Below are 17,993 nucleotides of genomic sequence, written 5' to 3'. Positions count from 1 at the left end.
GGGGTATCTATGGATAGGTCTTTAAAAATGATATTGAGGTTTCTAATATAATTTTTTTCTAAACTGAATAGTTTGCGCGAGAGACACTTCCAAAGTGGTAAAATGTGTGTCCCCCCCCCCCCTAACTTCTAAAATAAGAGAATGATAAAACTAAAAAAAATATATGATGTACATTACCATGTAAACTTCCACCGAAAATTAGTTTGAACGAGATCTAGCAAGTAGTTTTTTTTTAATATTAGCATTACATGCATTAGCGCACTCGCGGCTAAGTTATGGAATCATGCTGCATGCTGTGGGGCAGCACAGATGCCGAGGATTTATTTATTATGCAAAAAAAATGTGTCCGAATAATGGTTGGTATTCAATATCCCGAAAGCAGCAGACCCTATTTTGAGAAACACAGGATACTGCCATTGCCATGCCAGTATATCCTATCATTAGCCATATATGCATGGAAGTATAAATATTTATTTAAGGAAACAAATAGTGCTAGGAGAAAATATCAGCTTGTTATCCCCCTTCCAAAACAAAAACGCTGTCGAATAGCCCACAATATACAGCAATTCGGGTATACAATAAACTGCCAAACAACATCAAATCGCATAATAAATATGAATTATTTTATAAGGCAATCAAGAAATTTTTATTACAAAAATGCTATTATACCTTAAGTGAATTTTTTAATGATATTTCGGAATAAATTGAATTTAATAATAACAATGTAAAATATCTTATTTGGATTATTCTATTATTATTCTATTCTATTATAAATTAATATTAATCTATTACAATTTAGCGGGTGAATAATGTACATAGCTGTAAAGATAAAATTTAGATTAAGTACCTATTATTTAAGTAAAATGTTGCTATGCCCTAACGGGTGCATGTTGTAACCTAAGATATATAATATAAGACCTACTGTAAACACATGTATGCAATAAATGATATGAATATGAATATGAATAATACGTCATAAATCGCCTAAATACGGAACCCTTCATGGGCGAGTCCGACTCGCACTTGGCCGCTTTTTCTTTACGTGTGTATAACCCTATTGAGAGAATGCATAGCAGAACGGACGCAAAAGTATTTGCCCAACGATTTGCGCTAGGCGTATTTTTAATATATGTACAAAAAAGTTTGAACGTTGAACGACAGCCCTGCCGTGTGGCGATAGATTTTCCAGCGAACACTCTGAATACAGTAAGCACGTCGAGAACCAGAACAGATTTTAAAGGAGGTACGTAAATAGTGCTGGATTATGACATTTTGCTACCCTACGCATTTCTAGTCCATGGTGGCGCCCTCTCTCTAAAAATCTTGAAAGAGGATATGAGAAAGAAAGGAGTGAGTGCTGAGATGACGCAGCAGAATAGAGGACAATGGAAGAGAAAAACATGTGCCGATCCCACGTAACGTGGGATAAGGGCAGGAGGAAGAAGAAGAGGTGGCGCTCTCTCTCTCTGCAGGGATCATTGTCCTGGAGTTGTCATATGAGATTTTCGCCAGGACTCATGGGATGCCAGGGGACGATACTATCCAATTTTGTGCCTATCACAGCAGCAGTCAATTTTCATAGGTACAGAAAAACCTTTTTTTTCTTAGCCCGTTATAGTGTCCCGCTGCTGGGCAAAGGCGGGAGGCCTTTGATTTGCTGAGAAAAACAGTGAAAATTTCAACTCACAATGTATTACACCACACAAGTTACGGGATACGAGCTTTTTAAAGTATCTGTCAACGCTTATTTGGCAGTTTTTATAAAAAGCTCGTATCTCGTATCTTACATTTGTTTATTGACGAAATGTCGGAAAACTTGGAAAAACCTGGAAGTTGATGATTTTTTGTATGTGATTTTGGGCAGATTATTCGGGGTTTGTAATTATTTTATATTTACAAATTTTATCATAGGAACATCATAAATAGTGTACCTTTCTGATGGCAGTTAAGATTTTTCCTATACCCTTTACTATAGCTATATATTTCCAAAAATATGATTTAGCCTATGCAACTTTTAACACTGATTTCGCAATGAAAATCGATGATATAATTTTTTTTACTATTTTTCCTAGAAACGGCAAAAAATTATGTGATACATATATTAATTTCGGGCAAAAAGAAAAAATCATGCATTTAAGGGTTAAACCCTGGCGGGACCTGCCTCTGCATGCGTCCCATGAGACGGGCAAGGGCAGCATCTACTCGTTGTACCCCTTAAATTTCATTAAAGTGACAAAAGGGGCTCTACGTGTTGGCTTCGGCTCCGCGTACGCCTCTCAAAGGTCCGGAACACCAAGACATGCTACTATTACCTATGTAGGCGACGCCACAGTATATCATAATCATAATGCCATCACTACATAGTATAAAACAAAGTCGCTTCCCTCTGTCTGTCCATATGTATGCTTAGATCTTTAAAACTACGCAACGGATTTCGATTAGATAGAGTGATTCAAGACGTAGGTTTATGTATAGTTTGTTAACCCGTGCGAAGCCGGGGCGGGTCGCTAGTTATATATATATTCTGATAAAATCGATAACCTACTGACTCCCACATTCTGGGAAGACATAATAATAATGTTATTCTTGGCTTATCTTGTTTTGTTAGTAGTGCATCTAACGATTTATATAGAAATTATATTATAAACAAACCCGATTGCAGGGGGCTTAGCCAAGATGACAATCTTACATCGACAAACGAAAAAAAGAACAGGACACGGCCCGGTCTAACTGTAACTTGAGTCATCCTTATATGTTGCCTGTTGAAAGAAAAGTACAGTCAGCGATAAAAGCTTGCATCTAAAATTAAATTATTGACAAAAGACTTATCACCTCATCAATCGAGCTTCGCACAAATGCCAGCTGTTCCATTTTCCATATTACCAGCATTTGTAAGCAAAACTTCGCATGCATTCAAAGGCTTGACATGGACAAATCTAATATTGTAAGAAAATATTGCGAAGAACGTGCTCAAACAAAATTGTTTACAGAATCTTTACTAAGGCGGTAGGGTTGGTCCACTCTGAAAAATGGGCCTCTTTTTTGACATCCTAAATAAGGTATTTGGCTGGCAAATCAAATAGCTTCCTTTTCAACGAGAAACTGTCAAAACGATTAGCCACTATAGATTTTATACGAAAGGCATACCTACTCGTAGTACATAATGTAACGTAACATACACATCGTACTTACTACTTTTATTTCTTTCCGATTTATTTGAATAGAAATATAAAAAGACAACTACGGTTCACGCTTTTGTAATAGCTTTGTGTGTCTAACTTTGTAGTTAGAGTTAGAGTTAGAGTTAGAGTTATTTATTCAGTAATACCATTAAGTGTGTATAAAACACCATTAAGTATGTGTGTAGTGTTCTATTTCGTGCATGGTGTGGAATAATTTAGTTTGCTTTAGCGTTGTAGTTAGGTACTTATATTTATTATAAGGTTAAAAGGGCCAATCTTTGAAGGATGTAATTATTATTTACCATTTGTATTTGTACTACCGGCATCTCTTTAGAGCTAGGGCTAGCTCTGATCATGAATACTGGTTGTACATGAATGCAAGAATATTTTACGGTGTGAAAATCACACGCTTAGACAGGTAACCCTATTGACTCAATTTGGGTCACACTCAGATTTAGGTTCTAATTTTTATTTTCTGAAGCCCCCAGAAGTACAAAAATCTGTACAAATTTGGCGCAGTACAATACTACGTCAGGGCCAGTGAATTACGCCGTTGGAAATTAGGCTACTAGGACCTTTATCTTTTAGTACCTAACAAAAGAGGCATTTTTTGTTAGGGTTCCGTACCCAAAGGGTAAAAACGGGACCCTATTACTAAGACTCCGCTGTCCGTCCGTCCGTCCGTCCGTCTTTAACCAGGCTGTATCTCACGAACCGTGATAGCTAGACAGTTGAAATTTTCACAGATAATGTATTTCTGTTGCCGCTATAACAACAAATACTAAAAACAGAATAAAATAAAGATTTAAGTGGGGCTCCCATACAACAAACGTGATATTTGACCGAAGTTAAGCAACGTCGGGCGGGGTCTGTACTTGGATGGGTTGGGTGACCGTTTTTTTGCTTGTTTTTCTCTATTTTTTGTTGATGGTGCGGAACCCTCCGTGCGCGAGTCCGACTCGCACTTGGCCGGTTTTTAGGGTTCCGTAGCCAAATGGCAAAAAACGGAACCCTTATAGATTCGTCATGTCTGTCTGTCTGTCCGTCCGTATGTCACAGCCACTTTTCTCCGAAACTATAAGAACTATACTGTTGAAACTTGGTAAGTAGATGTATTCTGTGAACCGCATTAAGATTTTCACACAAAAATAGAAAAAAAAACAATAAATTTTTGGGGTTCCCCATACTTCGAACTGAAACTCAAAATTTTTTTTTTCATCAAACCCATACGTTTGGGGTATCTATGGATAGGTCTTTAAAAATGATATTGAGGTTTCTAATATAATTTTTTTCTAAACTGAATAGTTTGCGCGAGAGACACTTCCAAAGTGGTAAAATGTGTGTCCCCCCCCCCCCTAACTTCTAAAATAAGAGAATGATAAAACTAAAAAAAATATATGATGTACATTACCATGTAAACTTCCACCGAAAATTAGTTTGAACGAGATCTAGCAAGTAGTTTTTTTTTAATATTAGCATTACATGCATTAGCGCACTCGCGGCTAAGTTATGGAATCATGCTGCATGCTGTGGGGCAGCACAGATGCCGAGGATTTATTTATTATGCAAAAAAAATGTGTCCGAATAATGGTTGGTATTCAATATCCCGAAAGCAGCAGACCCTATTTTGAGAAACACAGGATACTGCCATTGCCATGCCAGTATATCCTATCATTAGCCATATATGCATGGAAGTATAAATATTTATTTAAGGAAACAAATAGTGCTAGGAGAAAATATCAGCTTGTTATCCCCCTTCCAAAACAAAAACGCTGTCGAATAGCCCACAATATACAGCAATTCGGGTATACAATAAACTGCCAAACAACATCAAATCGCATAATAAATATGAATTATTTTATAAGGCAATCAAGAAATTTTTATTACAAAAATGCTATTATACCTTAAGTGAATTTTTTAATGATATTTCGGAATAAATTGAATTTAATAATAACAATGTAAAATATCTTATTTGGATTATTCTATTATTATTCTATTCTATTATAAATTAATATTAATCTATTACAATTTAGCGGGTGAATAATGTACATAGCTGTAAAGATAAAATTTAGATTAAGTACCTATTATTTAAGTAAAATGTTGCTATGCCCTAACGGGTGCATGTTGTAACCTAAGATATATAATATAAGACCTACTGTAAACACATGTATGCAATAAATGATATGAATATGAATATGAATAATACGTCATAAATCGCCTAAATACGGAACCCTTCATGGGCGAGTCCGACTCGCACTTGGCCGCTTTTTCTTTACGTGTGTATAACCCTATTGAGAGAATGCATAGCAGAACGGACGCAAAAGTATTTGCCCAACGATTTGCGCTAGGCGTATTTTTAATATATGTACAAAAAAGTTTGAACGTTGAACGACAGCCCTGCCGTGTGGCGATAGATTTTCCAGCGAACACTCTGAATACAGTAAGCACGTCGAGAACCAGAACAGATTTTAAAGGAGGTACGTAAATAGTGCTGGATTATGACATTTTGCTACCCTACGCATTTCTAGTCCATGGTGGCGCCCTCTCTCTAAAAATCTTGAAAGAGGATATGAGAAAGAAAGGAGTGAGTGCTGAGATGACGCAGCAGAATAGAGGACAATGGAAGAGAAAAACATGTGCCGATCCCACGTAACGTGGGATAAGGGCAGGAGGAAGAAGAAGAGGTGGCGCTCTCTCTCTCTGCAGGGATCATTGTCCTGGAGTTGTCATATGAGATTTTCGCCAGGACTCATGGGATGCCAGGGGACGATACTATCCAATTTTGTGCCTATCACAGCAGCAGTCAATTTTCATAGGTACAGAAAAACCTTTTTTTTCTTAGCCCGTTATAGTGTCCCGCTGCTGGGCAAAGGCGGGAGGCCTTTGATCTCCACAACTCCCGTTGTTGTGCTTTTTCCGGCCAGTTACTGATGAAGGCGTCTAAGTCGTCCCGCCATCTCTGTCTGTGCCTGCCACGTCCGCGCTTCTTTTGCGGTATCCACTTGGTGGCTAAACAAAAAACATACAAAGAGCTCAAATATCAAAAACAGTATTTACATAGATTATCGACTTTTTTGGCGACATTTAACTCTTTATAATCCAATAGATTCCTTTTCCACGCCGTGTCAAACACAAAAGCTGTCTCTGTCACACACATCATTGAAGTGTCAAGTGTGAAGTTGAACGTTATGTATATGCACGTAGGTCGATGTTGCTCTGTGGTCTGTGACCGATTAATCGGTCTTTGGCGTTGAACCTACGGTGCGGATATATCGGTCATTGGCGTCTAAAAGGTTAATAATAAGCCGCATAAGCGTGACAATGGCGACAAATTGGTGGTAAAGGGAATGATAGATGAACACCTCCTACAGTACCGCCGATGACAGACAGTAATTTTTCATGAGTGCTGTTTAAGGATGACTCACGTTAGACCGGGCCGTGCCCGGGTCGAGGCGCCCGACATGTCATTTTCTATGACGGCTGATCGGTGATCACGTGGTGCTTTCTATAGAAAACGAAGCGTCGGAAGCTCCGACTAGACATGTTTACTACCTATACGTGTCATTGTCATTTCCTGAAATTTCTTAGGCCTTAATAAATTAAAGATTTTTGAAGTGAAAACTTCTTTAGCGGCGCTGTGCACTTTTTGAGGTGGGGAAAAAATGTTAAACTCGAGACAGCGTAAGACGATCACGTGATCGTAAGACGGTCACGTGACCGTTAGACGGACACGTGACCTGATCGAAAAACTGAAGTAACCCGTTTGATAACTAGTTATCTTACATTGATAGATAATTACCTGTGTACTTGTTTGTTAATATAACAGTCACTAGTCGCCATCAACGACAAAAAAAAAATCATAAAAACCCATGTCGAAATCACACATCTCGACCCCAAAAATCTATAACCTTACAAGCACGTAAACCTTCCATTACCTATGCTACATCCAACCTTCTTTCAGCGTTTGAGTGAGGTTGAGAAAGACATCATTTTTCACTACCCTACGTCAGGTGGGTAATGAATGAAGCCTTTACACTCGCCAGCATAACTTTACCGTCCTCAAACTAGGAATGCATCTTAATCCCAATGGCATTCGATCGAATTCTAACTGGCCGAACTGTTTTGAAAAAGTTGTTGGAAAGGATCAGCTAATGACACTTGAGCTCCGATAGCGTAATTATTTTCCCCTGTTACGCCGGTTTTCTTTCAAAGATCGGTTGGCAAGGCAGCTTTTTTTAGAGTGGACGTCTTTTAGAGTTTTGGTACTAGGGTTTTAGGCGAAGGTTAACACGTGAGTGGCTTTTATTACCTATATAGTAAGTATAAATTCAGTGGAAGTATAATTTTTTCATCAATAATTTTCTTCGCGGGTTTCTAAACTTGAATTATTAAATACTAGCGACTCGCCCCGGCTTCGCACGGGTTAACAAATTATACATAAACCTTCCTCTAGAATCACTCTATCTATTTAAAAAAAACCGGCCAAGTGCGAGTCGGACTCGCGCACGGAGGGTTCCGCACCATCAACAAAAAATAGAGCAAAACAAGCAAAAAAACGGTCACCCATCCAAGTACTGACCCCGCCCGACGTTGCACGTTGCTTAACTTCGGACAAAAATCACGTTTGTTGTATGGGAGCCCCACTTAAATCTTTATTTTATTCTGTTTTTAGTATTTGTTGTTATAGCGGCAACAGAAATACATCATCTGTGAAAATTTCAACTGCTAGACGGCTAGACAAATATAACGGTTCGTGAGATACAGCCTGGTGACAGACGGACGGACGGACGGACGGACAGCGGAGTCTTAGTAATAGGGTCCCGTTTTTACCCTTTGGGTACGGAACCCTAAAAAAACCGCATTAATATCCGTTGCGTAATAGTTTTAAAGATCTAAGCATACAATGGACAGACAGACATCGGGAAGCCACTTTGTTTTATACTATGTAGTGATCGAATTACGCTTCATAACAATGAAATCAATTGAATATTTAAATAATTTTAATGACCAATAATTAAATACAATTTATTAGTGCATACAAACTTAATATACATAACTAGGAAAAAAAACCATACTTAATTAAATAACTAACCTACAAAACTTAAAAACTAAAACTAAACTTAAATTGTCTCAATCTGTATAATTAAATTGTATATTAGTCATCAAAAAATTTCAGTATTTGCTAATACCTACATTTATTGTTTTCGATAAGTACTTTATGTACACCACTTTCATATATGTATCACTTACAAATGTTTGTGGTCACATTTTGGCCTTTTAAACGTTTTCTAATCTCCTTTATACTCGTAAACTATCGCAAATTCTAAAAATTAAACTCCTTTGTTACACACAATCAGACCGCTATTCAAGCGGTAATTTAGATTTCCTCCCTTCTTTTCTTTCCTAGTTTTCTAACGTATAAATAGCTCTTGTATTTCCAAGAGATAAATCTCCATTGTGCCGTCTAGCCGTGTCTATTGTGAGGGAATGAATTCTTAAAATGCACATTAGAGTGCAAGTAAATGTTATATTAAATGTCTAGGGCGGAAAAGCGAGCATTGTTTGCTGGGTGCACGATTAAAGTTGACATGTAATGTTACTAGCTTCTACCTGTGACTCTATCTGCGTGGAACGATGGTTTCTATGATAACCTTACTATATGATCGTTGCAGACTTTTCTTCTAAATCGTTCTTTTTCTAAATCGTTCTAAATCGCTGCAGACTTATCTTGGTCTAACTCTCCTTACTTACTGCGGTGAATGACGATGATTGTTGATAAAAACTATCTTATGTCTTTCCCCGGGCCTCAAACTATCTCCATACTTACTAAATTTAATCGGTTCAGGTAAATTGGTTCAGATTTTTAAGCGTGAAGAGGTAACAGATTGACAGAGTAACTTTCGCATTTACAATGTTAGTAGGGATCAGTTTTTTTTTCATCTCCAGTTAAACCGATAAAAATAATTAATTACAACGCGGAAACCTCAAGCACAAAACTAACACCCAAAAAAACTAAACACAACATTCCTAAACAAGTTCCAAGAAATACTTGACCGTTTTTAGCCAAATCAACTCACCTAACCACTCGCGAACTGAGTATTTTTATTTAAAAGACGTATGTCATTACGAAATGATTACTGACTTACGCCCTTTTTTAGTTAGAGCGTGCAAGGCATTGAAAACAAGATGGCGGCTCGCTTTGAAAATGTACTGGAGATACGACGTTTCGATATTAGAATGTTCGAGTCGTCGAAATGTTTAGGTGAGTTTGGTACAAGTTAAAAACTTTCCTTTGTGAAGTTATAAGAAAGGAATATGTGAATTTACGACGAAAGTTGGGTATCGTTTGCTGTTTGAACTTTCAATTTCGCTGGGGTGTATACAGTTACAGTGAGTTTCTTTTTGTGCGTGTAGGTGGCGTGATTTGATTACCAACCCTCACCTCTACTAAGAAGTAATATAATATAAGTAACAGAAAAGTAAAAGCATTGCTATACAGCGAGGAAATGCTGCCAGCATCCTTGGTACTTTGGTACAATCAAATGCCTCAAGGGCCTATTTTAGAATTAAGCTAGTTATTAATTATTTAGTTTAGTAAATAAATGTTTTAACCTTAAAGAAAAGTTAAGTTTGGTCTAGGCTAGGTTTGGCCTATAAGTAAATCAATGAATACATAGATACCTGAAATGTTGGTGGAAGAGAACCATTTAACCCTTTCCACTGCCAAAAAGCTCAACAGACCAATATCAACCTTCGTGCATTCAGACAAGGTTCATGATGAAGTGTCGCGCACGATAATTAAGTAAATATTCTTCATTGCACCAATAATTATAATGTTAAACTATAAAGAAATTTTAAACGAAAATAGAACCAGGTAACAACAGGCGGTCTTATCGCCAAAAAGCGATCTCTTTCAGATAACCTTGGCTTGAATAAACTTGGCGTCCAAAGGCTTATATATTGTTTATTAAAGCGTTGGTTTGGCGATACTTTGGGTAACTATATAATTAATAATTCTCGATATAATGGGGATCACTGTACTCACTGTAGTGTCTTTCTTTGAAATAAATATTTTATTATTATTTATTTATTTATTTAATGTTTATTTTTAATGTTGGACCACACGAAAACGTGTAACGGTGTCAGCGCAAGCGCCGCGCAGGCGCCGTCGCTCTTGACACGGCTCGCAGGCTAGACTGTCGTGGATAATCCCATGGCTTTTATGCTCTATGATAACAAACACCTTCCTATACACAAATTACACAAAAATTCTTCTTCTTCTCCAAAGTATTTTTCCCATCATCTGGGGTCAGCTTTCCTGTCTGTCTTTTCCATTTTTCCCTATCCTGCGCTGTTGCTGCGTCCATCTCGGTCTCCTTCAGATATCTCTGGACCGTCGTCAGCCAGGTGGCGGGGTCTTTCGCTGGTACGCGTCGTCGCACACAAATTAAATTATTTTTTATTAAGTATTTTTTTATTTTATTCTATTCTTATACTATTTCTTCCGGTATCCTCTATAGGTACTCCTTTTTCTCGTGTATTTCGATGGTTTAAGACTGTGCAGCCTGGCCCCTAGTTTTAAGTAAGTATTAAGTAGAAGATGTAAACATTACATGGATGACACACGCTAGACCGGGGGCCGTGTCTGTGCCGGATCTTCTGGAGCTTCGTTTTCTATGGAAAGCATCACGTGATCACGGATCAGCCGTCATAGAAAATGACATGTCGGACGCCTCGGCCCGGGCACGGCCCGGTCTAGCGTGAGTCATCTTTAAAACAGCACGCATGAAAAATTACTGTCTGTCATCGGAGGTACCGAAGGTACCGAATCACCTGTCATCTGTCATAGAAAGTAAGCGCCGGAAGCTCCGGCCCGAACACGGCCCGGTCTAACGTGAGTCATCCTTAAATTTGGGTGACTGTTGGAGCTACACTACGAGTACACACCATGAAAATGTCATCTTTTGCACATGCGCCCTAATATATCTATACACTTTTCTATACAGCTACAGTTAGTATGGCGATGTGGGTACTTAAAGGATGACTCACTAGGCCGTGTGCTGGCCGTGTCCGGACCGGAGCTTCCGGCGCTTACTTTTCTATGACATGATCACGTGATGATTTCCATACAAAACGAAGCTCCGGAAGCTCCGGCCTAGACACGGCCCGGTCTAACGTGAGTCAACTTTAAGTTGGGGAACTTACTATATATACTATACAGTTCGTCACTATACTATTTCTATTTCAAGAAATGATTGCCTAATGAGCTTATCCATCTAAACCCAACGTACCCCGACCGCGAAACCGCGTGGGCGTCCCCAAATAAGGTCAGTCATTGTGCGATGCAAAACTAGTCTTTAATTATACTTCTATTTCTATCATTAATATTGACTTAATTATATATTGTCTGTTTGTGGTTATGTAAAGTTGTTTAGATGGGTGTTGATTTGGAACAGAATGATAGGATGTATTGTTTTACGATTTTACATCATTATTATACACTTTTGCTTTAGAATTGGTCATACGGAGAATAAGAACATTAAACTTGGTCAACCAGATCTTGACAGTAGAAAAAGGCGGCAAATTTGAAAAATGTAGGCGCGAAGGGATACCGTCCCATAGAAAATTTGAATTTCGCGCCTTTTTTTACTGACAAGATTTGGTTGACTATACTTTTGTTATCTTCTTGAAAATGCTTCGGGTTCCGTACCCCCCCCCCCCCTTATCTTCAAAACTACTGGGTCTACAATTTTGAAAAAAAAAATACACAAAATAGATCTTCACCTATGGATGACAGGAAAACCTTTTAGAAATGTGCAGTCAAGCGTGAGTCGGGTTTAATGTATGGAACCCTTGGAACGCGAGTCCGACTCGCACTTGGCCGGTTTTTTTTGTCAGATTTTGATAACATTTGGTGTAAGCATAGAGTTCTCTATTCTGTTAGTAAATTCAAAATCTGAACACTTTTCTGCGACCAAGTTGCTATTCCTGGTACAGTCACGATCAGATATATCGGAGCGGCCGAGGTGCTCAAAAATATCTGAACACGCATTTAACGCCTTGACAATAGAGGCGTGTTCAGATATTTGTGAGAACATTGGCCGCTCCTATATATCCGATGGCGACTATACCAATTGAGGGGGGATTTAAATCTTCTCGGGGCAGAGGTGTAGGGTTGGAGCCGGTGTAGCTTTATTTGACGTTCATAAGCGCATTGTAATATGCCTACTTGAATAAACTATCTTTTATCTTATCTTATCTGTACGGCGTATTCCCCTTCCACGTGTCAAATACAGGTATTCCTCGTTATTCCCATAATATTCCCACAAATTCCCTGTGATCTATTTTCAATATGCAAGGCGCTTTGTGAGGAAATTACTTGGCTCGAGGGAAGAACGTTAATATGAATTTAATCGACAATTAACTATGGGAAATGGTATATTAATTGCTGTTTTATAATAATTATAAATTTTATAAACATTGATTTAGTATGTTTAGACGATAACGGTTTCACTCACTTGAAATTTTAGTCGCTATTGGCGACATGTTTCGGGCACTCGCACTCGAGCCTGAGGAAGGACCCCCGAAGGGCCCGAAACAATTCTTGTAAGTATATTTATATATTTCGGGGATCTCGGAAACGGCTCTAATGATTTCGATGAAATTTGCTATATGGGGGTTTTCGGGGGTGAAAAATCGATCTAGCAAGGTCATATCTCTGGGAAAACGCGCATTTTTGAGTTTTTATATGTTTTCCGAGCAAACCTAGGGCTCCCAGCAAACCTTCTGTGATGGAAAACCGTAAAAAACTACCTACATAGTATAAAACAAAGTCGCTTCCCGCTGTCTGTCTGTCTGTATGTATGCTTAGATCTTTAAAACTACGCAACGGATTTTGATGTGGTTTTTTTTTTAATAGATAGAGTGATTCAAGAGGAAGGTTTAAGTATAATTTGTTAACCCGTGCGAAGCCGGGGCGGGTCGCTAGTTATATTATAAAGAAACAAACCTGTTATGTACTCGAACAATAACTCAGGGTAACCAGGGGCGTATTTACCCTAGGGCCAAGGGGGCCATGGCCCGGGGCGGCAGCCGCGGGGGGGCGGCGAAGCCGCCCCCTCGCGGTTTTTTCTGGGCGCCTTTTATAATAAAACTTAGCTATATCGCTAGAAATCTGCGGCGCCGCAAACCGCTCTGCGGCGTCGCCCGCCGCACCGCAAAATTTAGCGGTGCGCGGCGCCGCGCGCGGTGCCGCCGAGCGGCGTGCGGCGACGCGTGCGATGCCGCGCTGCATAGTAAAAAATAAAATTCGACTACCAGTTGTTTGATCAGACATGGATCCCTTCATAGCGATGCAAATGGTGCAAATGATATTTTGGTGAACCAAGTTCAATAAATTGGTTTTACTAATCATACTAGCATCGCAGCGATCAATAGGAACGGAGCCGGACGGTGCACACGTTGTCGGAGCGGTTAGTTTAAATTCATATCACCAGGCGGCTCCATCTCAAAACCTACACTACCAAGGCGTACAATATTATTAGGCGACTTAAGGCTACTAGACGCCGCGCTAGCCACGACGGGGTCTTCAATATTATACGCTAACAGATTAGCACACCGTGCTAGACATCTTCTCGGGAGGTAGGTTCTTTTATGGGGCATAACAAAATCGTCTACAAATGTATTCGTATCAAAATACGAAATCGTACTACTGTACAAGGAAAGGTTATAAAACAAAGAATTGTAACGAAATACCCTCTTATTGACCTCGCTCGACATTCTATATGGGAGCGCACAGATAATTATTTTTGCAATTGTTTAGAAACCTATCGTGTGTGCTATTAATCGAAAGGGCTTTCTGAGCCGATTCTAAAAATATATCATATCATCACTTCAGTCATTTTTTTTTTAATTATAATAAAAATAATTTTCAAAACATACCAATAAGTTTGGGCTTCTCCAGATACAATACCGTTCAATATTTTTTGTAAAATATACCTCAAATTATAGGTAATATGAGGATATTTAAAATAAAAAAAAATACTAAATGTAAATATTTTCAAAATTGCTTTATTAGGATTAGACATGAGGTGATTAGGTATAATTTGAGGTATATTTTACAAAAAAAAGTTAACGGTATTGTATCTGGAGAAGCTAAAACTTGGTATGTCTTGAAAAAATAGTTTTATTATAATTAAAAAAAAATACTCAAATGTAATGATGTGATATATTTTTGGAATCGACTCAGAAAGACCTTTCGTGTAATACCACACACGATAGGTTTCTAAACATTTTTTTTTATTCTACACAAAAAAAGATTTGTTGGTGCTTCGGGTCAAATTGTTTCAAATGTCCTAAAGATCAATCGTACCGATTTTCATACCTTTAACACCATTTGCAGCATTTTACTGAATTTCTCGGTGTACCGCCAGCACTATCACACGACTGCTCTTGCTGTTGTTAAGAAGGAGCAGAAATAAAAAATAATTGAAAAGAAAAAATTGGGTGAACCCATATCTTCGTATAATGAATGAAGATGGAAATCATTTCAAAAGAAAATACGAGGCGTTGAAGATGACTGAAAATAAATTTTATAACTATTTTCGAATGTCTGTGCCGTGTTTTGAAGAACTTTTAAGCAAAATATTACTTCGACAACAGCAAGAGCAGAACACGTGTGAAGGGATTCATGTCTGATCAAACAACTGGTAGTCGAATTTTTATTCTTCACTATGCAGCGCGGCATCGCACGCGGCGACGCACGCTGCTCGGCGGCACCGCGGCGCCGCCGGGCGGCACCGCTAAATTTTGCGGTGCGGCGGGCGACGCCGCAGAGCGGTTTGCGGCGCCGCTGATGTCGCACCGCTGACATGTGGCCGGGCCCATCAGCGAAGAGCGCCTGAATAGCTTAGCTCTTCTTAATATAGAAGCTGAGCTGACAAACGTTTTAAATTACGACAGCGTCATTGATGATTTTGTCAACCAATTTGTACATAGGAAAACAATGTACTCACATAGGCATTATGTGAGTAAATGGTAAAAAGGTTTAGTTTTTTTTTATTCCACACCCCAAAGGTACTTGTTGCAGGTTTTTTTCCTAAATAAAATACTTTATCGTCACTGATGAAGGGGGGCGGCAAATCAAAATGGCCCGGGGCGCCAAATTTGTAAATACGCCTCTGAGGGTAACTCGCTAAGTAGACCGACAGAAAACTCCAAGTTGGTCGGAAACCGGCGAAAACTGGAGAAAACTGCCGGAAACTCCGAGTTGCGGATTGGCCCTGCATAGACCGAGAGCCTGATTCATATTTAACAACTTGTTACAGTTTTTATTAGGGTTCCGTCCGTCTGTCCTTCTGTCCGTCCGTCCGTCTGTCCGTACGTCTGTCTGTGTCCAGCGTGGAGGTAAATGGCGGCCAAATTAAAAGCAAGGAATATACTATATTAAGTTTAATGTTAAGCAGAAGGCTGGTTGGAAAAAGTGATCGTATATACAGGCAAGTAGGTTCTTATATAGCTATCGTACAGCGCCACACTACTGATTACTTATGAACTATTACATATACTGACATACCTAAACTAAGCTGTTGAGCTCGTATGCTAGTACATAGGAGTTTCGGTAGATGTCACCTTATTTACATATTATAGGACTGTGGTGCTGTCTACCGGTGATTTATATCTAATATCTATTAATAAGTTTGAGAGCCCTAACCTAGATGGCGTAGGCAAGTAGGTATTGCATACCTATTTGTCCATTCCCTGATAAGATAGGTCTTAACAGTCTGTCACCAGGCAGTATCTCATAAACCGTGATTGACAGTTGAAATTTTCACAGATAATATATTTATATTGCCGCTATAACAACAAATACTAAAAAGTACGGAAACTTCGGTGGGCGAGTTCGATTCGAACTTGGCCGGTTTTCTTATTTTGATATGACCGTATAATATCACTCACACTGATTGGTGCATGCGAAATGAAGTGAATTCGTGCACAATCAAGTTGCTAAACCTGCCTGCTCTGATGTGAACGCAGCCCAATGGGTGAAGAAACTAGATGTTAAACTATAGTACCTATTCAATAAGCAATTAATTATTAAGCGACCAGTTTGTAGCCATACGATTAAATTAAAACGAATGCAACTCTGTTTTAAAATATTATTATTTATTTAATAACATTTTATATTATCATACATTACTATTTAAGTACCTATTTATTACATAATTATTACATGATACAAGAAAAACTACACAAAAAATCTGATTTAAAGTAGAGGCAGATAACAGATGGAATTTATATTACCGTTAAAAAGCAATTTCTTCCACACAAATGTTACAAAAAACCTTTATTTCCTACAACAGTTCTCACAAAAATACAAAATTCTTTATTTCAAAAAATATGTACACGTAAAGTAAGATGCAAGGGATATTTTTCGGCTACCCTGTAAGCAAAAACATGCCCGTGTTGGGTAACAACGCTCTTCCCTGTATAACATGTAGGTAATATATAAGTTCTCAATAAGTAACTGGCTCTCTGACTATACGCGCAGGATTTATACACGTAAGACCACGTCGTTAGCAACTTGGGCGACCATTGACGTGATTTGCCGATTTAGGTCACTCGTGTTATGGCCAAAGTTTGACCTACTGGTCACTTGGTCCTTACCACGAGTTGACACTGACATATTCGCTAGCGACTGCTTAAACTAAGCATTTCCCTCGTACTGACATTGGTGCAAGCTACGTACTATGTTGAGACGCAGTCGCTAGCGTTTAATGCCGCGTAAAACTCATGGTGAGGGTACAGGTCAACACAAGGTATGGGTAGAATATTGAATCGGGAGCGTGGTTAGGGGTGCTAAACAATTTTGAATTGTGGCTGTAGTACTGGGAAACAAATCTAATTATAAATTTAACAGTGGAAAAATTACTGTCTAGGGTGAGACTTGAACTCACGCCTTCTGGATCGATAATTCAGCGCTCTGCTATCTGAGCACCTATCTAAAAACTAATTATTATTCAAACATTCGAGTAAACTCTTTATATAAACTAGTTTCCATAACAATTCTTAAACATAACAATATTGCCATTATTTGATGATAAATACCATCAGAAATAATCTGTACAGTCAGTGCAAAAATAAATAATATACAATCGTTAAACAAACAAACAAACAAACGAATATGCAATTTTTTCTGCACGATCTAAAGTAAAAATATTATTTTTGCAAACATATGATACGAAAAATAAATATAAAGTGTAAGAAATAGCATATAATGATGCTAAAACTAATATCCTCAATGTAAGTAATAATTCAATTTTACTTACAGAACCATATTCTTTTAAAAATAATACACCCATCTGTATATATCCTTGTAGAAAAATGGCAGCTAAAATACAGAATACTGTAATTTCTAATTTACTGAACTTTTCTGGACTATACCTTATTAACATTATCCGAGATACGAAAGTGAACATAATCACTAAAGTCGATAAAATGAGTAAAGACTCCATGTAATATTTCGCGGAACTCAAAATATCTTCAAATTCTTGAAATGTATCTGAGCAAGACATTAACACTAAAATGATATGCAGAGGTGAAATAATCACTCTCTTCGAAATAGCATATTGAATGATGTCAGTTGACTTTTTAAAACACCGCAAATTAAAAATTAAACAACCACACATACATAATTGTAAGAATACAGCTTACGGTAAGAACACTGAAACACTTTGGCTTTTGAAAGTTGAATTTCTCCTTTTCTATAATTCCTTCTTTTCTTTCACCGTTTTTCATGTAATTGAGAATCCC

Source organism: Cydia amplana, chromosome 23 (genome assembly GCF_948474715.1).
Source record: "Cydia amplana chromosome 23, ilCydAmpl1.1, whole genome shotgun sequence".
In the NCBI taxonomy this organism is placed as follows: domain Eukaryota; kingdom Metazoa; phylum Arthropoda; class Insecta; order Lepidoptera; family Tortricidae; genus Cydia; species Cydia amplana.
This window is presented reverse-complemented; position numbering follows the sequence as displayed.